The sequence below is a fragment of the Mesoplodon bidens genome (genome assembly GCF_964165515.1).
Source record: "Mesoplodon bidens genome assembly, chromosome: 12".
NCBI classification, from domain to species: domain Eukaryota; kingdom Metazoa; phylum Chordata; class Mammalia; order Artiodactyla; family Ziphiidae; genus Mesoplodon; species Mesoplodon bidens.
In genome coordinates, this window is record NC_138168.1 from 5505554 (window position 1) to 5528876 (window position 23323).

Consider the following 23323-nt stretch of genomic DNA (forward strand, 5'->3'; position numbering starts at 1 on the left):
CATGTTTTTGTTATTTCCTTTCTTCTACCTATTTTAGGCTTAATTTGCTCCTCTTTTCCTAAATTCATAATTGGAAACTTATTTTGCTGAGCTCAAACATTTTTCTTTTCTTTAATGACTATTTTATAAAGCTATAAATTGCCCTCTAAGCACTACTTTAACTTAATCTGACATACTGTGATATGTTTTGTTTCCATTCTTTTAGTTCAAGTATTGTGTGTTAGTTCAAAGAATTTTCTAATTTTCTTATGTTTCTTTGATACATAGATTGTTTAATGTATATGGCTTAATTTTAAAATATTTTGGAGATTTTCCAAATCAAGATGACTTGTTATTTATTTCTAATATAATATTACTGTAGCTGAAGAATATACTCTGTATAATTTCAACCTTTTTATATTTGAGCTTTATTTTATGGCCCAGCATATGATCTAGTATCAATATTACATGTGCACCTAAAAATAATGTGTATTGAGTGTAATGTTCTATAAGCATCATTTAGTTCAAGTTGGTGTTTAGTATTGTTCAAATTTTCTATTAAGTGCATGGGCCTTTAGAATTATTATGTCTTCTTGATGGGTTAGTTCTTTTATCATTTTGGAATACTCCTCTTTATCTTTATCTTTGCTTATCTTTTCTTTGTCTTTAAGTCTTCTTTGACTAATAACAATAAAGCCATACCAGATTTATTATGTTTAGTGTTTGCATGTACAGCTTTTTCTACACCTTTACTTTCAACTATTTAGTCTGTCTTTATAATTATCATGTGTTTCTTGTAAATAGCATTTATTGGGCTTTACTTTTTCATCTAGACTGACAAATATTGATATTGTAGTGTTTAAATATATAAAATGGCTATTTGCTTATCCATTATTTAATTTGTTCCTCCTTTCTTACCTTTTTTTGGGTGAATCAACTATTTTTCATATTGAATTTTACCCTCTTTTAGCTTTTTGTGTATACCTCTTTCTGTGTGTGCTTAGTAATTACTCTATAATATAAATAAGTGTCTTTAATTTATCACAGTCTACCTTCAAATAATTGTATACTTTTTCATGAATCTTAAACACTATAATCTCCGTTTTTGAGCTCTAATTGCATTATATTTTATTTTACATATGTTATAAATACCAAATATATATATTTTTCCTTTTAGACTGTGAAAAGGTTTTAAAGATATAAGGGTATATATAGTTTAAGAAAGGTATTTATGTTTCTGATGCTCATCATTCCTTCCTGTAGATCCAGAGTTTCATCTATTATTTCCTTTCTGTCTTTTTTTTTTTAAGCATTTTACAGAGAGCATTACAGACAGTGAATGTCCCTTTTTATTTTTCTCTTTATATTTCAGTTTAGATATTTTCTGTTCTCCCAGCTTCCAATGATCTTTTCCTCTGTGCCCAATTGTTAAGCCATGAATTCTTCATTTCCAATAACATTTTACATTTCTATCTATTCTATTAGTTTTTCTTCAGAGTTTACATTCCTCCAATAAAATTCCTCCTCTCTTCACACATGTGGTCCCTCTTTCCCACTAGATCTTTTAGTATTTTTATTGTAATTATTTTATAATCCCTCTTTGATAATTCTAACATCTGCATACTGGCATGAATCCAGAGATATCTTAGTGTTTTAGAGTAAAGTCACTATCTTTCTGAACCATGGGGATTTTGTCTCTAGTTTATAGTGCAGCTGCCAGCTCTTTTTGCATTATAGATAATCTCTCTGCCCTCCCACTCTTCCTTTAGTTTGCGGGGGTTGCTGCAAGCTACCTTGGAAGGATTTCTCTCTGCGCCTCTTACCTCCAGCCTTCTGAAGGTGCCTGCCTTAGTTTCAGTGGCCCACACACTGGAAGATCTCTCAGGAGGATCCTCAGCCCTGCTGTCAGCCTTCAGTGTAGTACACATGGAGAACTGTGGGAAAGAGTCTTTGGGTGAGTGCAGATTTGCTCTCTGACTGGGTCTTCTTGGAATTGTATCTGCCAGGCCAGCCTGCCCATGGTCATTAAAGTTTTGGCTTGTTTCTTCCTCCTTATATCCTTTTATTAAGAATTTTTATTGGAATATAGTTGATTTACAATATTGTGTTAGTTTCTACCATATAGCAAATGTATATGTATAACTGATGTATACATATACATGTATACATATACATGTATATGTATATACATATACATGTATACGTATACATGTATAACTGATATGAATCAGTTATACATATACATATATCCACTGTTTTTTAGATTCTTTTCCTATATAGGTCATTACAGAGTATTGAGTAGAGTTCCCTGTGCTATACAGTAGGTCCTTATTAGTTATCTATTTTATAGTACTATAGTAGTGTGTATATGTTATCCATTAACGAGAGATTTCTCCTCCTTCCACTCCACCAGAAATGAGAGCAGGCATGTGTCTCTTCTCTCCTATGAAGGGCTTGTTATGTTTTGGAGTTGAGTTCAACTAGGATCCTTTGTCTCCTCAGCACTCTAGTGGATTAAAAACACCAACAGTGCAATAGCTTATTCAGCTTGTTTTGGTGGTCATGCCAAAGGCAAAAGTCCTTTGTGATGTTACTATCAAAAAAAAACCAGAAGAAATCCCTCAAACAGAGTTATAAAAGTGTTTCCAGGGAAAATAGGTGCTTTCTCCAATGTCATTGGGATGCCTACTATAGCAAGTTTGTCAGTTCATTAAATATGTCAGAACAGAGGGAGGGAGTTGCCTGAAATCTAGAAAAAGAAAAGGCAAGAGGTTCACTGCCCTGGTGCTGGGGAACAGGGTATAGAAAACAAGGCAGTTTTGTCCAGGTGAGCAGCTCTGCCAAGTGCATACAGCTTTCTTAATTCATTGATTGGTGTAGTATTTGATCAAAGTACTCATTAATTTAATGAATAATTTATCAAATATTGATTGAGGCATTTTACATGGATTTTTGTTGGAGAGATAAGCATATAAACAGGCAGGAAAGAATAAATTCCTGTACATATTGTAATAGAGGTACAAGTGCTCAATGCACATTAGCTATTTTTACTACTAATTTTACTGCCAAGGCCCCTGAAGGCCCCTCTGGGGTAGCAGAGAGCTGCTGGAGAATTCCTTAAACCACTCTTTCGAATGAAGACTGAGAGTCACGTTGGTGCTGGTTGAGCACATACAGTTAATATTAGGGCCCTGGGTTAGATAGATATTCTGGGACAGGAGTACAGTTGAGATAGATAGCAAGAGTTTCCAGCCGCTGGATGATGGTCCTCAGAGATGCAATGCCAATGTCACATTTGCAGTGGAAACAAGGCAAGAACAGGTAAGGAACTGAGTGAGAATTTTTAAGAAGGATAAAAATACAACTTGTACAATTATAGAGAATTTGACCAGATCTAATAGGCATAAGACCAGGCATATGTGTGCGTAAGACAGATGTGACTTGTGTTCTGATAAGTGTAATTTTCTGAGAATAGGGAGTTTCATGAAGCTAGCATATCTAAGCAGTATTCCCAGTAAATTCCATCTTTAAAAGCTCATGTCCTTTGGAGCTAGGAATTTTCCTAAACTTCTTAAATGGAAGAGGATATTTTGTCTAGCTGATACAAATATTTTATTTCAAGTCAATTAGAAAAATTACTAAGTATCTAATAACACCAGGCACTCTGTTGGGCACTGGTGATATAAAAATAAATAAGACACTGTCCCTGCACTTAGGGATCCCACAGTTTACTTGGAGAAGAAACCATGTAAATAAATAGTATTAATATAAACTGAATTTCTTTATGAAGGACAATCCTATAGGTGAAATGAATGCACCAAGATATTGTAATGTGATAACAGCATTGTTTAATAATTTAACTGATTTATTAATTCAGCAACCATTTATTCAGTAGCTATTATGTCCCTACTTCAGTGTTGATGTGAAGTGTATTTCAGCCCACATGAATCCACCTAAACCCTTATGTCCACATTTCACTTGCAAACACTTTCATATGTAGTATTATTCATTGCATTCATTTGCATTTTGACTTCATTTTTTTCAGTGAAATGGATTACTAGTGAAATAAATTTTTATATCATCTGATCTGATATATATTGCCTTTTTCACTAGAAGAATTAAAAATGATTAACAAAACAGTGAATTTTCTTTTTTACTAGTTGGTTATAGGAGATTATATTTAATTTCACAGAGAATTTATACTTAGGCAAGATTTAAAGCATGTTTTGAGGCATGTGAAAGGAGGCTTAATGGATATTTGAAACGGAAAGAAAAATATGGGAAAAATAATATAAGCTTTGCCCTATTATAAAAAAAACTTCAGTGAAATAAATTTCACTAAGAAACAAAAGACAAACACCCATGTTCTACTCTGACTTGACATGGAGAAACACAAAGGAAATTGAAAATGTAATTTATCTTTGGAATTGCTAAAAAAATATTGAACCTAAATAACTGACAAGAGAGAAGCTAGAGCTACTGTCTTTTCGAAGTGCACTTCGTATGATTTCAGAGCAATTTGAGAAGGTCAGGGGCTCTCATTCTCACTGACTGCAAAGTAATAGAAGACTGCCTCTAATTGTGGGATTAAATGAACATATGGCCAGTGACTTTCCAGAAGAGAATTAGATAGAATTCTTAGAAGATAATTTTTATCCAAGGTGATGAAGAAACCGAGAGCTACTTTTGCTTTTTATTTAGGAAAGTTGGTATATAAATATTAAATATATATATATATATACATGCATAATATAATTATATATAATATATAGTGATTATATATTATATTAGGTTATATCATATATATGCTCTCAATTATTTAGATTTTTCTTGGGCTTTAGATATAGTTTTTGAAAATGATTAGAAGATTTAAAAAAAACACTTAAGCAGTCTACTTCTTGTTGTTATTAAAAGATATGTCTCAAGGGCATTTTTATCCCTTTAATATTCACAACTATATTGACACCGGTGACTCAGGTGTCAGATTCAGCCCTGAGCCTGAATTCAGCTGAGCTTCACATTTTTGAAGGCTATTATAGACCCAAAGATAATTTCTATGAGTCTGGGTTTTATAATTTTTGGAATAAAACTAGAACCTTTCTAAAGATTAATAATTAGACATAGGAAGCATTCTAAAGAATGGCAAACCAGTTAAATAAACATTTAAAAGTACAGTAGATAACAAATGCTTACCTTTGGGAGTTCAGAGTCCAAACCAAGCGTTAAATCTAAACACCAGCTGGGAATTCAAACTCATGGAGCCCCTAGTTCAAAAACGGTAAACCTAGGAAGTAGGTTTATCTTTTTCCCTTCCCAGTTCCATTGAAACAACAAAGTTGTTTCACAGGGAAAATAAATCCATAGCTGCATGGCAAATAGGAAGTGATACTGGCAGCAAAATTGAAATTGTGAATGATTTCCAGAGAATAAGCTCTTATTGATAAATAATCCAGACTAGGAGAAAGCATACAGGGGGTCCAACACACTCAAAGGAGACGTCTTGGATATGTTGGGAAAAGCTCCAAAGTTCAGTTAGAAGGCATGGGGATGGGGGGAGAGCAGTGAAACCGTCATCAGGATAAGTATTTAATAATCTGTAGGCTAACAGGACTCACGTGGCTTTTCTCCACTTCCCCACAGAGTGGAGAATGCCTCTGACAGCAGAGGCGTTTCTTCCCTAGCTTAAGCCAGAGAACTTCTTCCTAAAGAAACTGCATAGGACGGGCTAGCAATTCAGTGTGATATTTGTCTCTTGACACAGAGGCACAGCTGACTTTTAGGCACATCAAGCTGTGCAACCATACAGAGAGAATGTAAGAGGAAAGCCCTCTCAAACCAGGAGAAAAATATGCTGAAATACTCCATTCTCAGAGTAACATTCTTGTTATTTTGGCATTTAGGTAGCCTGCCTCCTTACCTTCTGGCCACATATCCTAAAATGATTCCTACCAATTGACACATTCTCACCTATTTACATAGACAGGAAAGCAGCCTGGTCATTTCCAGGGAATGCCCTTTTTGGGAAATAGATCCAGACCTATACAGAGAGAGTGTGACAGCTACCTTAATTCATCAGTCAAGTCCTTTATTCATAAATATGAATCAGCAACTTAAGATCATCAGAGAGTTTAAGAAAACCAACAACCTAAATGCAAAGAAACAAGCAAAAGAAGCAGAACAAGTGACTATGAGGAAAAAGAAATAGTTCAATGGACATAAGAGAACTTGAAAAATAGTCTGTTTACATTCTCAGAAAGATTTGTTTGGATATTAAATATATTTTAAAAAGGAAGAAAAGAAAGAAAGGAAAATCAGACTACTATTAAAAATAAGCAAACCTTTTTGGAACTAAAAACATATTTTCTGAACATTTATAAAGGAAATCAAACATGCCAAAATAATGATCTATTCTGAAAGCTAAAGTTGATAAACTCACAAGACATCACACAAAGAAAATGAAAAGTATGAGTAGCATAAGGATGACTCACTGGAAATTAGTTCAGGGGCTCTGATATTTTTTCTAGGAGTTTTAGAAAAAGAGTCTGGGGAAAACAAAAGTGTAGAAATGATTGAACATTAGAAAAAATTTTGTCCTAGTCAAAGAAAGGTAGTGCAAGTTTTCAGAATGAAAGACTCACCTACACATGATATTTTAGAACTCAAGGGATAAAGAGAAATTTGCAGAAGTTTCCAGAGAAGAGAAAAGACAGGGTACTGAATGATGCTAAATGCTGATTTAACAATAGGCACTAAGGCAATGATTCCTGACTTTGAGGGGTTATGAGTTGGCCATATGAGCAAAGGAAGATTTCTAAGCAAAGTATTGCAACAAAATCAGTTAAGTACTTGTATTAGCATAAGTATAAAAGACCACTAGAGTTCTGTGCTTTAGGTACTCAGAAGAGGCTTCACAGAGAGGATGCTGTCTGACCTGGGTCTTGAAGCATAGTAGGAGTTCACCTTAAATGTCAGAAAATCAGAAACAAATACAGTAATCTGCTTACTTTCCTGACTGGGAATCTTCTTTTCTTTTGATTTGATATCCAAGTTTTCTTTTCCATTTCATTCTCATTACCATGTTTATGTTATCTTCTCTCACTCTAAGCTACTTCAAACTTCTTGTAGCAAGCAGATCACATAGCTTAAATAAATTAATATATTTAGTTTCTTAACTATAAAATGCAAGTAGGTTGAAAGTTTTATATTTTTCAGGGAACTAAATAAAAATAATCCCACATGATTTTTAAGTTTTCATGGGAAGGCATGCTCACTCTTGTGCCAGAGCCTTTAGTACATAGTTTTGATTATTTAATGACTTAGGTGAGATAATATTATTACTGGGCGCATTGATCAACCAAGGCTCTTCCACAAGGAATGAAATCTTCTCTAGATTAAATATTTAAATATAGGGCTTTCTATTTATGCCAGAACAGGAGAGAGAAAGATAAAGAAGGGACATCTTGTGTGAAAAGGATTAAAGGAGTCTGCAATGACCATTCTCTGGTAGCCTACCTTGTCATTTGAATGATTATTAGAAAATGGAAAATAAGATGGTGAAATCTGAAAACAATATGGTGTGTTTTTTCATTTTCAAGGACCATGGATTTCCATAAATTATTTTCAGATAAAGATGTTTTAAATTGATGACACAAAGCAGCGGCAGTCATAGTGAGTCAGTAAATTGATGAGCAAGCTTTATTGAGTACAGCGTGTACGCAGGACTCAACCGCGCTATTTTAGGGAAAGCACTGTCAATATTAATGCTGATGACTCCCTTTGGGAATAAATTGGTGACAGTGAGAGTTTCCAAAATAAAACCAAGCCTGTTTTAACATTTTCATGTTATATGTTCTTTTCAAATTATTACAATATTTGGAAATTAAGGTTTATATTTTAATAATGCAGTTGACCTTGGGGTCAGAAAAAATAAACATTAATGTTATATTACTACTTGTTTTGCTCCACATAGCATTTAGAATAAAATAGGACATTTGGAGACCCTCTGCACACAGATATAGAGCTGGACTTGTTAAAATTGGCTTTCATGGTCTTTCACTTTGTTGGTTTATGACCATTTGAAAAAGAAAGAAAAGCTGGTGTTTGGAGGCAAACATGCTTTGTAGCTTCATCCTTTATCCTAGAAATCAAGAATATTTTTTTTTGAAATCTAACTGTAGTAGTCTGGCTAACCTTGAAAGCTATCCCGGAGGCTGTTTTCTGTGTCTTTGGCAAAAATCAGGGAGGCTTGTTTGAGATGGCAAGAAAAGATTTACATAAGGCATCTGATTCTGAGAAAAGGGATTACTTAAAGGTACAAGAGAAGTGTTTGGAACCCAAACAGGAATTTAGAAGGCTTTTTCAGTGTTACCATTTGAAAAAACCTTGTTGTTTTCAGGTTGATAAGGTATCTAATCATTTGGACAGAGAGCTCAATCACTTCTGCTCAGAGATTCAGAAATCTGACCTACAAAGAGCCTCGCTCCACCAATGGGAGGTAATGTTATGATTTCGTTCCCCTACAACCACCTCTGAAATGGTGCTGGCAGATTTCCCTCCTGTGCAGCGAGGCTGCTGACCTTGATGGTCTCAAAGTCCTCTTTCAGCTCTAACGGTCAGAAGGTTTTTCAGCTCACTTTTCATTTTCTCCCACATAACCCATATTTACTAACATTTTAAAAACGGATATACATTATTCATTAGTGTAAGTGCTTGCACAGTTGTCTGAATGCTTGTATGTTTATTTGTGTTCCTATTGTCTAATTTATACTAGAACTTCTAGGGAAGCAGGGACCATGTCTTATTTGTTTGATCTCAGCACCCAATCCATTGAAACATGTGTTGCAGGAAAAACGATGAAAAAGTGTGTGTGTGTGTGTGTGTGTTTATAGGTAGATCGACGGTATGGTTTTCAAGTTCAGAAACACATAAAATGTATATGAATGTGGTTATGGGAGACTGGCTGGAAGTAAACAGAAACAGAGAATGGGGAAAGAGGGGACACTTATTCTAAATCAAGATTTCCATTTTCCTAGACTTTACAGTGTCTTGATGTTTTATCCAAATATGCCAAAGTAAAGGAAGCAGAGCATAAATCTTCTCCCTACTGACATATTCTGGATTTATGTCATTTGCTATTTTTCCAAAAAGTCTGAAAATTTCCAAGGGTAGAGCCATTAATCTGTGACTGAAGAGACGGATGGACTAAAGAAAAAGAAGCCCTGCTAGATCTCCTAGAAAAACAATTCTATAGGGGTGCAGAGAAGGCCCTCAATTGAGAACATGTCCATTCACAAGTCCATGAAAGCAAAAGAATGTAGAATTCCAGTCTTAGCATACAAATTATTTTGTGGAGTTACCATTGCAGTACTTGAATTTGATTAAAAAGTCCATGATTTACCACTAGGCTTAGAGTACCATGTTTGTTGGACTAAAAATTATGTGAGAGAAGATCAGAGGGTCAGGTCTAGTTAATTTCTCAGTTTTATGATTCCTTTTCCCTCCAATGTTGCTGTATTGTCTATCACTGTCATGTTTGGTCAATACAATTATAACTGTAGTAATGATGCGTTTGGCAACTGAGATAATTCTTATCTCATTTGAAGGGTAACTCAGATGACTGTCTTGCATTCTTATCATCAGTTACTTCATGTCTTACCCCAGGGGACATGCCATCTATGAAGCATCTTCTGCCATCCTCCTTTCTATGGTCCCCCCTCCAGTCTGGAACAACTGCCAATCACTTGGCAGTTGTGTGTCATTGTAGCACCTTCTATTTTCATATATCTCAGTGGAATGGCCTCTTTGTCTATCTTTAAGTTTCTTGAGAGTTCAGCAGCGTGGTGTGTTCATTTGGGACACATCATCTGTCCCTGGTTCCAGGATGTTCATATGGAAGATGCTCAAAACATGGTAAATAAATAATTGACAGTCTAGATGAAAGGATAAATTCTATGTACTACCTCCATAGTGATCTAATTTGATGTAACTCATACTGGGATACCCTTAGAAATGATACCTTGGGATACTTTATGTTTTCATTTTTTTCTTCTTACACTATTTTGTTGACCTAAATCCCTGTCGAGATAACTGGGAAATTTTCTCACAGAAACAAGCTATTTCCATTTATAAGAACTCTATCATTCGAAGAATATGTAGTTACAACCTAAAAATAGCAACAAATTTCCAAACCCATAGAAGGTACAACACCAGGAGTGAACCCTATGGTAGACCATGGACTTTGGGTGATTATGATGTGTCAACGTAGGTTCATTAATTCTAACAAATGTACCACTCTGGTCAGGGATGTTGATAATGGGGGAGGCTGTGCATGTGTGGGGGCAGGAAATCTCTGCACCTTCCTCTCAATTTTGCTATGAACCTGAAACTGCTCTTAAAAAATAAAATCTTCGGGACGTCCCTGGTGGTGCAGTGGTTAAGAATCCACATGCCAATGCAGGGGACATGGGTTCGAGCCCTGATCCAGGAAGATCCCACATGCCACGGAGCAGCTAAGCCCATGCACCGCAACTACTGAACCCGTGTGCCACAACTACTGAAGCCCACACGCCTAGAGCCTGTGCTCTTCAACAAGAGAAGCCACTGCGATGAGAAGTCTGTACACCACAACGAAGAGCAGCCCCCGCTCACTGCAACTAGAGGAAGCCCGCGTGCACCAATGAAGACCCAACACAGCCAAAAATAATAAATAAATTTTAAAAATAAAAAAAAAATAAAGTCTTCAAGCCTTTGGATGCCCACTGTACTCTAAGCTTTTTTTTTGTTTTTTTCTGCGGTACGCAGGCCTCTCACCGCTGTGGCCTCTCCTGCCGCGGAGCACAGGCTCCGGACGCGCAGGCTCAGCGGCAACGGCTCACGGACCCAGCCGCTCCGCGGCATGTGGGATCCTCCCAGACCGAGGCATGAACCCGCGTCCTCTGCATCGGCAGGCGGACTCTCAGCCCCTGCGCCACCAGGGAAGCCCTGTACTCTAAGCTTTTTGAATCAATCCATCAAATCCATCAGTGTGTCTGAACTCCTGTAACACAGATTTGTACGTACTAGAAACTCAATAAATAACTGTAGAATGTGTGACAAAGACTATGTAGCAATTGAATGAGTCTGGAGATTAAATATATACAGAAACAAATAGTCTTAAAAATATAGCAATAAACAGTCTACTTAAGATAAGGCATATTCCACCATGCCTCCACCTCACAAGGTCCAATGTGGAGACTCATAGCTGTGCTTCCCAACCTCGCTCACAATCCGCTGGGGTGGGTGTGGGTGTGGGTGTGCGTGTGCGTGTGCATGTGTTTCCATGTTGACATCTAAGAGGTCTCTGCTGGCACATCCTGCCTCCTCCATTATTGAGTGATCCGTTCGACTCGAATACTGGCTGAGTTTCTTTCCTTGTCATGATGATATCTCTCTGTCTAACTGGGTGGGATCTCCTGTGTGTCCCTGAACTCCACTGCCCTCTATGCTGGGTGGCTGATTTCCCCCCTGAAATGAATTCTTTCCCAGACACCTAGGACATTGGGGATACCCAGGTATCTATAGAAGCTTGGGAATTTTTTTCTAATCTGTCCTGTAATTTCTGTACACCTTATGAGCACTTTCACTCATGTCAATGTCCCAGCTTCCATCACTCTGAGGTCCAGTATCTTGTCTTCTCTGCTCTGTCACCATAAGGCAAAACTTCTGGCATCTATCAGCCATAGCTTATGAACATCTCCGCTACCGGGACATATTTGTAAAAGAAACCAGTTATTATCTTTTTGAGCACTTTATTCAACAAGTAAACAATGATGAAGTCTTCAGAAAAACAAAGAATTAACAGCAATCACATATCCTAGATTCTCTGATTCAGTTTATGTTTCAACTGTTTTATTCTTCTGTCCCACAAGTGATCTGATACTTAGAATAAATGCATTGGTTTATTCCATGAACATGGTTACCAGATAATCATAGGTTATACCAATTTTGAACCTAATTGAGAAGTGAGGTAAAAATGAAGTAGCCAGATGTTTTAAGAAGGAAAAGATTATTGAATAGAAATATCCTCCAGATTTGGTTTCAAAGGCAAAGGGAAAGTAAGTGGGACAGTCATCATCATTACCAAATAATACATGCTTGCCAGATTTCTCAAAGCTAGCCAAATATTGATTGGAAAAGAATTTTTTGAAGGGCAAAATCAAGTAAACTACTCTCAAATGTTTCAAGATATTCATGAGCTAAATTTTAATGCTAAGAACAGATAGTTGCATTTAATGTTTAGAACAGATATCTTCTGGGGCGTGGGATGGTGTTTTTGAAAAATATCATCTTTGGAAGAAGAGATGTTAGTATTTTCAAATTCTGTTCTCCTACTCAATTAGTTTTGGCCATCACAACTATTTTATGAGCACCCACTGGGAACAAAGGGTCAACCAGTGTCTTATGCAATTATAGCCCTTAAGCTATGGACGTGAAATAAGGAAAAACATTCTGTAGTTGATTATGCATCCTTGGTGTCTAGTGTTGCATCGGGTGGTTTCAGTGGGCTCCATTTTAAACAAGCAGCAATTCATACAACCTTAATATCATCCCCTTATACTCAGTTGAGATAAGGTTGGGTTTGGAGATTGGCTGAAGGGAATTACCTAAATAGTTTATTTTGTTTTGCTGTCTTTCAGGTATCCTACTTCATGCTTAAAAATGTTAACATTATAACCTAAACTGAAATAAGACACTAACCCATGTTTAGCTGCATTTGAGTCTTTGCTACGTTGTAATAAATGATTCATAGTTTTGGTGGAAGGGATTTCCAGCCAGACTATAGAATATAAAAGCAAAATGTATGAATTCTGCCATCAGAAATCTTTACCATTTAGCCTATTTAACCATGCTATCATGAACTTTAAAGAATTTTTCTAAACCATAATCCCATGAAAACCTAAGGCTTCCCAGAGACTCACAAACTACAAAAATTGGATATATGCCAAATGATATCCTGGATACTGGAAAAACAAACTCCCATAAAATCTTGTATTTACTTCTGAATTTTAATTAAGTGATAAAGAAGTCACATAAATAAAAACAAGCTATCTCATAGGCTGATGCTTCAGGTATAACAAATATTTAATGGTTGGCTTCTCTCTCTTTTTGTTTTCATTGACCTAAATGCTAAGTCTATCCAATTCTTGCTTCTATCATTCAGTGTTAAATAATAACAACTTTCATCAGAGTTGAAAAGATAACTGGCCCATAAATTAGAAAATCAATTTAAATTCTTTATATCTGTATGTAATTCATTTATTCATTTAAAATATATATATTTGGGAAATATTTGTTTTGCTAACCACCTGCCAGGCATTGTGTAAGGTATTCAGACAGAAGCGAGTGAAAGAGAAAGACTGCCTTCCCATATGGAGTATATAGATCAGTGAGATATGGATTAGTGAGCATGTAGAAGAACTAAATAAGTAAACCAATAACAATAATAATAAATTCTCTGGGGAAAAAAAAACCCAAAACTGCTGACAGTGTCAGTGAATATTTCTCTGAGGTAACAAACTGACACCTAAAGGAAGGTTCAGCCATGCAAACAACTAGGTAAAGAGGTAAAGAGCATTCTGGGCAGAAGGAATAACATAAGCAAAATAATTCGATCATGGAAGAGCTTAGATAATTTCAGGAACTGAAAAGAGGCGGATTTGATTGGAGTAGAGAGAGCAGGTGGGCCACAAGGTAAAATGATGGAGGACTTGCAGGACAAGACAAGGAGTCTGAAAACCAGTCAATAATTTTAAGTTGAAGAGAGAGATCAGATGTGCTTTCACTTTATGGAACTGCTGTGTGAGAAATGAACTGAAGGAAGCAAGGTAAAAACAGAAACAAAGATAGCAGGGATCACATTTAGTAGGCTGAGAAAAGAGTCCACTCAAAATATGATAATGGCTTGGATGAGGATAATATAATAGGATCTTTTGACAATAACAGGTCTCTGATAAGTGTTAGGTTATACTGCTGAACTGGGTAAGAACTTAAAGAATCCTAATGGAAGACCTGATGGCTTCATAAAAGTTAACAGAAGGATTAGTTACTGAGTGAACTGGTGAAAATAGTTTTAATTTTTATGGGTTTTGTCTCGAATGTTACTGGTTTTGATCTGTGTTTTCCAGATATAGGGAAGCCCTTCCCCTCAAGTTGGTTATGAATTGTAGCAATTTGGTAGACTATACCTGTGGGTAGAATTGAAGCATTTTCCTTTTTCTCTCTGCCTGGTCCCTCCAGAAACTGGGGACTCTTGTGTTCTGAGCAGCCTTATCAGGGGAATGGAAAAGACTGTCTCCTGGCATGTGCAGGAATCTTGATGTTTGGGGGACTTCTAGAAGAGAAAAATCCACCAAGGCAGAGCCTGATAGGAGGCCTTTGGCATGGCTTTGCTGGCCTTGAGAGGCCTTTTGGGAATTCAGTGTGAGACTCCTGAGGACTTCCCCCTCAGGCAGTTTGGAGGAGCCTATGTGATCTATTGACCAGACTTATTTTGCAAACAAATTCGTTTTGATTGGCTGTGTTTGGAGATGAGGGTAATTTTAGAGAGAACAAGATTATGTTTCAGTGGATGTTAAATTCTAGTTCTGTTAATTGAGGTCTGTATTTATGAAAGTTATTGTGCTAACCATACTTTTGCCCCGGTGTTCTGGATGGAAAGAAAATTAGTGAAATTGTCACAGGGTATAACTACTCATGAAGTGTGACACTACTTGCTTTAGTCTGCTGCTAAAAGCCCATGTACAATGCTTGTGTGACAGCGGGTATAAGTGATAAAATGTATAGCCTACAAAGATTCTATGGTCAGGCCACTCAAGATGGCTGTTCTCTTGCTCTCTGTACCTCCCCTGCCTGACCAGTGCCTGCTTCACCTCTACCCTATGCACATGACTGACCTTCCTACTACTCGTCCCAGGCCCCAGCTGGTGACTGTTCTCATCAAAGGGGCGGTGAGGGGAGTGCCCCTCTGCTGGTTTCCCTGGTAACTAATGAGCCCACCTGCTGTTAGTTCCCTGGTAACTGGTAATTCCGCCGCCGCCCCGCCCTCCCCCGCGAAGACTGCCGCCATGTCCTGCCTGCCGTCCGCCGCACACGCTGGGGTGTCGCTCCAGGACCTTGCTTCAGACATGTAAGCTCCCCCGTCCGTTAAACCACTGATGTCTCGGTCGCCGACTCCGGGCTCTTTCTTCCGTCTTGAAGGTGGGCAAGCACAGGCCTTGGAGGCCTGTGGGGTGCAGCCCAACAGAGGAGCATGAATTCTAAGGCAAAAATATCCTTCACTAGAGTATTAATGAAATCCAGACAGGACACAGTGGTGTGTAAGTGGTAGATATGCATTGATTCCAGAGTCGGTTTGTCGTCGTCGTTTTTGAAGCTAGACTTTGCCATATTTAATGATGGATTAGTGTTGTACCCAGGATTTAATTTATAGAGGTGACTGAGTGACAACAAAAGAAGTTGTATTATTCACAATTCCCAAAGAAGGGTACATACAACACTATGCAGTTCTACAAGGGGAAGTACCGGAGTCGTTCAGGAGGCAGAAGAAGCAAAGGCGAAAGCATGGTTTCTCTTGTATTGTGGTTTCGCTGAGAAGGAATGGGTGAGGCAGGGAGGCAAGTTTAAGCAAGTTTAGTCTTGGATGGCTGGAATAATGTCAGCAGGCTCTGAGATGTAGGGGTGGTCTCTACTCGTCCGGTACCTGGCCCTGGCAATATTGGCTTGGTGTGTGAAAGTGAGCTAAAGGAGGTGGATGGGGATATGGGCTTTGCACTGGTTGGTTTGCATCTAGAAGGCAGCCTCACCTGGGAGTCATTTGCTTCTCTTGGAATTAGCTAGGCCTCGGAGGGGCAGTCTCTCCCTGGCCAGCGAGGCCCCCAAGATGTCAAAGGGTCATAAAATATAGAAAATTCTAAAACATGACTGATAAGGGGATAGATGTTATATATAATTTAGGACTGGTTCTCAACATTAGCTCCATTTGAATCACCTGGAAGACTTGTTGACATGCAGATGACTGAGTCTCACCCTCCAAGTTTCTTGATTCTAGAAGTCTGGGAAGGGCACAGGGAATTTTTTTTTAACATCTTTATTGGAGTATAATTGCTTTACAATGGTGTGTTGGTTTCTGCTTTGTAACGAAGTGAATCAGCTATGCATGTGCATATGTCCCCATGTCTCCTCCCTCTTGCGTCTCCCTCCCGCCCTCCCTATCCCGCCCCTCTGGGTGGTTACAGAGCACCTGGTCTCCCTGCGCTGTGCGGCTGCTTCCCACTGGCTGTCTATTTTACGTTTGGTGGTGTATATGGGGCACAGAGAATTTGCTTTTCTAAAAAGTTCTTTTGCTGCTGCAGCAGCTGGCGAAAGATCACACTTTAAGAACACTGATTAAGATATGTACAGTTTGGAGAGCATCTCAAAGGAAAATAATTTCAGGGAATATTCTTGGGCAGTTGGCTATGTGGCTCTGAAATTCAGGGTAGAATATTAAGCTAGAGATAAAGACTTGGGGGATCATCTGCACCAAAATGATAACTGAAATTTTGGGAGTATATGGGGGGAGGTCTGTGTATATAGAAAAGTAGAAAACCCCAAGCCTCACTGACCCTTGAATGTAGAGGAGTGAGAAGAGTCCACAGAGGAGACCCAGAAAACTTCAGAAGGGCCTTAGGAAGCTGAGGAGGTAAGGCACTGACTACCAAAATGAGAGGCACTTGTGAATGGTTTGACTGATGTTACCAGCATGCATTAACTGCTCCATAATCATTTCTCTTAATTGTAGTTCTAAATACATGTTTTAACAAACAACTAATCAACTGAGTTTTTAAAATAAAAAAACGTTAAATGTGTTAATTAGAATTTAAAATAGTCACCTTAGGTTATGGAAGTATTCCTGGGATTCTGTTGCCATTTAAACTGTTTTGGTACTCTTTGGGCGTTGGGGGTGGATTATTTTCACTGCTGTGATTTCTTCTTTTTTAAATGTCCTCAGAGGTATCAAGTTTTTTATACTTTGAAGGTGGGTTTGATTTTTTTTTGTCAGTCTTAAAAACCTCTAATAGTTTATAAAATAAAGAATTGATAAACCTAGATGCAATCAGTTTTTAAAATAAAAAGTGGATACCTACGAAAATTTCTTATGTTATTAAAAAAATATATATATATATAATAGAGAAGTAAATAAGAATAGATGTGGGGCTTCTCTGGTGGCGCAGTGGTTGAGAGTCCGCCTGCCGATGCAGGGGACATGGGTTCGTGCCCCGGTCCGGGAAGATCCCACGTGCCACGGAGCGTCTGGGCCCGTGAGCCATGGCCCCTGAGCCTGCGCGTCCGGAGCCTGTGCTCCGCAACGGGAGAGGCCACAACAGTGAGAGGCCCGCGTAACACAGATGTGAGATATATTTTGGACGGAGAACTGGTAGGATGTGCTGATTGATAGAACATGAAGCATGGGAAGAAGGGGAGGAAGGCATGAAGCATGTCTACTGGGAATATGGGTTGAACCATTGAGTAGATGGTGGTGCAATTTACTGAAGACCTGGGAGGAACAGGTTTGGGGATGAGGATCCAAGTCCACTTTTGGATTTGGTGGGTTTAGGATGCGCTTCAGACATCCGTGGGCACTTTTATATATGTCTTGAGCTCAGTGGAGAAGTCTAGGTTGGAACTGTGTATTTGCGTAGTTAACATTGCATGTTCAAGCCATAGAACTGAATGATGATACCTAGAGAAAAGGCAAAATGTAGGGTGAGAAAAAGAGCAGACCAGGAGTTAAGCCCTGAAGAATTACATTAAAGCTGAGTCAAGGAGTAGAATCTGGAAAAAGAGACTTAGGAATCTACAAAGAGAGAATATGTTTAAAGAAGGAGGGAATGACTCATGATGTGGAATGCTGTTCATTGCTCTTTAAAAAAAAAAAAAAAGAAAAGAAAGCCTTGGATTTGGATTTGGAAACAAGAAGGCTTTAGTGATCCTGATAAGAGTGGTTTCAGTGGCCTGCCTGGAACAGATGCAAGATAGTGGTAGGAGAGTGGGAAGTAAGTAAGTGGAGACAGAACACATTATAAACAAATTGTTTCTGGGAATAAAAACAATAGTTGCAGAGGTTTGCAGGGACAAGTCAGAGTATTTTGTTGTTTTATTTTAAATATTGGAGGTATAAGAGATTGCTTTGGAAGGATGGAAGGATGGAAGGATGCAGTGGAAAAGGAGAGACTGGTAATGCCACAGAGAGAAGAGATAGTGAAAGAATAACATTCTTGATGGACTGAGAAGTAGATGAGGGCTTTCTGGAATCTTTGACTAAGGAAATAACACTTTACTCAATTTTTTCTATCTTCCTTTTTTCTCGAGTGATTTTTATTTTCATCTTTTTCTTCTCCTCCTCCTCCTCCTCCTCCTACTCCTCCTCCTCCTCCTCCTTCTTCTTCTTCTTCTTATTATTATATTTTTTTGGAAAGATTTTTCTCCCTGTATCTTTAAAGAACCTGGTAACTTCTACCTTCCACTCCCCGAATGAGTATTTAAGAATGAGCAAATAAATGTACACCTTACCTATATAAATATGTACATTCTTGTATGTCAGGTAACTTCTGAGTCTGTCCATTCTATTTCTTTATTTTCCCTTAAAATTTGCACTACAACATTATTTGTTTATGATGCCATTAATGTTAATACTCAGGAAAAGATAGTTGGTTTGCTACAAATAAAAAATAATCCTGAAGAATGTTGACTTGTTTCTCAAAAAATGTTGCAAGAATAATTCAGTTAGCAATAAACATTCATTAATCTCTTTCTAAATATTAGGCATTGTGATAAATCATGGAAGAGATCCCAAATTATTTACCTATGGCAAACACTAGGAAATCATATCATATTTAATAGTATGTATTTCATTTACTTCTGCTACTCCTGACTTCTAACACTCTTATTCTTTTTTTAATTTTATCATAGTTTATTATATACTTTTGTTTTTATTTTTTTATTTTATTGTTTTATTGAAGTATAGTTGACTTACAATGTTGTGTTAGTTTCAGGTGTATGGCAAAGTGATTCAGTTATACATATATCTATATCTATTCTTTTTCAGATTCTTTTTCTTTATAGGTGATTACAAAATATTGAGTATAGTTCTCTGTGCTATACAGTAGGTCCTTGTTGGTTATCTACTTTATATATAGTCATGTGTAGATGTTAATCCCAAACTCCTAATTTATCCCTCCCCCACCCCTTTCCCCTTTGGTAACCATAAGTTATTTTTTCTACGTTAAATTTACTCACTGAAATAGGGTATGTGTCTCAATTTATTTGTATGCACTTTTTAATTTGTATGCTCATTTACTCACTCTTTCATTCACTTTTGTATATAGCACTAATCCATAAATGATTTAACATTGCTTACAGAGCGACTTAAAGTGTAATAATTCAAATAATATTAAAATATATAATAAAATATCTTATATTTTAATAAAATTAAAAATCACATACAAATATAGAGACACATACCCTATTCCTATGGGTAGGTTTAAATTTGGTGTAGGGGTTTTAATTTGGAGATAGGGGAGTAGAGAACAGTAATAACTATAGCACAAGACAAAACTTAGTATTTGAGAAGTATGTACAGTATGTTTAAAAAAAGTCTAAGGAGGGAGAATACAATGTTTTTAATGGAAGGGGAAGTAGCATTTTGAGAGTTGAGATAAGCCTAAATTGACTTACAGGATTAAAACACATTTTTAAAATTAGCACCATGCTCTAACCAACTGAGCTAACCAGCCAGCTGATAAAACCAAAAATTTTTAAACCTCATTGAAATAGTATGCAATCCCATGGTGGAGAAATTGTATTATGGAAAAAAAAAACCCATACAGATGAAAATAAAAATTCACATCATTTTATAAAATTATTAAAATTTTACCAACTGGAGGAAGAGCTGGGGAAGGAAAGACATTTTCAGGCTAAGAGAACATCATGGCAAAGTCAAGAAGCGGGGGAGAGAACAACAGGAGTTGGGAATAATGGACGATTTAACAAATAGTGTGGTTGCTCATGACTGGAAATACAGATTTGGTTTTTAGCATGGAAGCCTTGAATGCTCGTCTGAAGAATTTTAATGGACTTCTGAAGGATCAGGACAGGATATCCTGTATTTGGTTTTTCATTTTAGGTTGCTTAATATGGTGATGGCACATGACAAATACAAGGGGGAATGGATGGTGGAATTAGGAAACCAGTTAGGCTTCCTATTGCAAAAACCCAGACCTGAGCCTTTGGCTTCATAATGGGAATGAAAAAGTAGAGAAGACTGAGTGACACGCTGCAGAATGAAAAATTTTCTAGATCTGGCAAGTGAATGTGGGAGAAAAATAAAAGGTTACTCCAAAGTTTTGAACTTGAGTGCCAGGCAGTTTGGTGAAATGGAGATAGGAAAGTCAGAAGAACTCATTGCAGTGACAGAAGAGCAATGAGGTTCATTCTGAGCTTGTGGAGTTTCTGATGTCAAAGTCTGGCAGGGAGTTGACAATATGGTGAGAAGGGCAGGGCTAGAGATCATGAATTTGGGCACCTTGGTATCAAGGTGGTAGATAAAGCCATGGAAGGATTAGCATTATGAGGAAATTACACAGCTGGAGAAAGTAAAAAAAAAAAAAAAGGAAACAAAAAGTTAATGTTTCATTGTATTTCTTCCCTTTCCTTTACAGTCCTAAAAATTGACATCTCGGGACAGACTGATTTTTTTAACAGGGGGAATTGATAATATGCATGGGTGGACAAAGACCAGAGATCTTGGCATGTATGTATTAGTATTAAGAGTATTGATTGCAAATGTGGATCCTGGAAACAAGCTTAGTGTAGAAGACAGCTGTTATTTTTTTAAACATTTATTAGAAATAATTATCATGTGTGTAACTGTTTGAATATAGTAAATTGTAATTGAGGTTATGGCATGTATTGGGTTGGCCAAAAAGTTCATTTGGGTTTTCCATAGCATCTTACAGAAAAGCCCAAACGAACTTTTTGGCCAACCCAATATTGTATAAAATTACTCTTATATTAAATACTAGTAGAACTTAGGTTTCTTTTTAAAAAACTAGCTAATGGGTTCTAAAAATGGGAACTGGGAGGGTCTGAACAGCTGGAAAGCAGATGGGGGTTAGGGTGGGGTGAATAGAAAAGTCATTACTAAGAGACATGTTTAATCTTATGGTCTTCTGTTTGATTTGGTGACTTTATAGTGGAATTTGAGACATCGTTTTGGCAGCCAAATGGATTTGGGTTCTGTTGTAAAATTTATGGGTAGTACAATGTGGCTTTGCAGAGAATGATAGAGTCTATTGTCATAAATTCTCTGCATAAGAACTTCTGCTACCAAATTGTGCACACATAACAAGTTTAATAAGGGATACTAAAGCATTTAAATTGTGGTATTCCTGCAGGGTCTTTTAAAGGTAACATTACAGAGAGAGCTTCCTGTGCATCTTGTAGAAAGTAGTCCCCTGTTCCATTAGTTTCTATGCTCTTTGTTTTCTCCCTAGTACTTATCTACGTACAGAATATTATAGCACACGTGGCTATGTCCATTTGTTCATTGACTGTCGACTGCCCTAGATCCTAAGATCACTGACATAGGCACTTGGCACTTCTTGTTCATTGTTGTGAGTGTCTCACGTTGTGCCTGATCCAAAGTAGAGCTCAATAAATACCTGTGCACTGACTTAACAGCTGACTGAAGGATAAGAGATGGTTGTTTTCTCTATTAGTAAGTATGGACCTTGAGAAGAGAGATTGTTCCTTGTTGTCTCCAATTTAACCCTTCCCCTATCCATCCCTTCTCCCTTCCTCATTCATTTACTTGCTCTTTTATGTGTGGGACAGGATTCCCAGCACCTTGAACAGTGCCTGAGACACAACATTGGCACTTGACAAGTATTTACTGAATTTGTGAATATATGTATTCATTCACTCCTTCACCTGTCAAACCCTATGTGTATGTGTACATCTTCTTTATACTAGAGATTCTTCTGGGTCTTAAGCTGTAAGGAATATCTGTACTAAAAAAAACCCAACTCAATTACAGGCTATGGAATATAGTAACTGCTCTGTTAGAGGGGTGCCCTTGGGGCTTTATGAGCAGAGAAGAAGGACACCTAATCAGACAATGGGGAGGAAAGGTGTATGGAGAGAAGGGAGTATCAGTGAAGTCTTCCTTAGGCTGAGAATTTAAGGAGACTCACAGACCTCATAAAGGCCCATAAATATAAACCAAATTGAATTAAATGCATATTATCTTTGAGCAATTGAGGAAATTTTAATACTGTGGTTTTTCAAATGTGGGTGACATGGGCTGAAGTAGATATATCAGTATAAATTGGAGAGCTTTCTAAAAAGAAACATCTCCTTCCCTTTCTCATATCTGAGATCCTGTCATGCAGAAGGCTTATATTTTGACAAAGCATCAAAGATAATTTTATACAGTCCCTTCCCCCCACCTACTCCTGGTAAAACAACCCTAGCCTAATAGATTGGTATCAGCCTAATACTGCCATCTGAGATAGTGATTTTATATCCTGAAAGAAAATAAAATTTTTGTATTTTTTTCTGCATTATTCTTTATTTAATAGGTTGAATATATTTATAGATTTTAAAGTGTTACTTTAAATACCTCTCATTTTACATGTCCTTTAAGAAGAACTATTCCTTTATTTAGAATAAATTTGACATAAGGCATTTTAAATGGTAGTACATATGAGTAAGATATAAAATATAAAGTTTCCTATTGGAATGATGTAAGAGGGAAATATAAGTGGGCCATGTGTATATTTACTTACATACATATATACATATGTTTAAGGTCCATCAACAACTAGCAAACAGATGTCTGTGTTGAAAACTCCTCAATCTGATGTTATGTTTACTAGACTGATGGGTTCTGTTTTCATTCAAAGCTCTTAGCACATGTTTATTGAACCTTACAAAATGACACTGTACTTGTGTTTATTCCTTTCTAAGATTCATTTTTGTTATTGTTCAAAGACTTTGATGTTCCAACAGCCCCTAATTGATGGCAGTCGAATACATTGTTGATAACTAATTATGACTAATTCTGTCCAAATTTTAATTTACTAGCTAAAAGATTCAGAGAAACATATTTAACTTTCATATTGAAAAAGAACAGGGTCCTCAGTATTCTTACTGACTGAGAGAAAAGGAAGTCCCCTTAAACCATTACCATGAAAGTTTTATGTATACAATTTTGAAGGTGGAACTTTTGGAGAAATATTTCATTCCTGTTGGTTTTAAGATAATTATT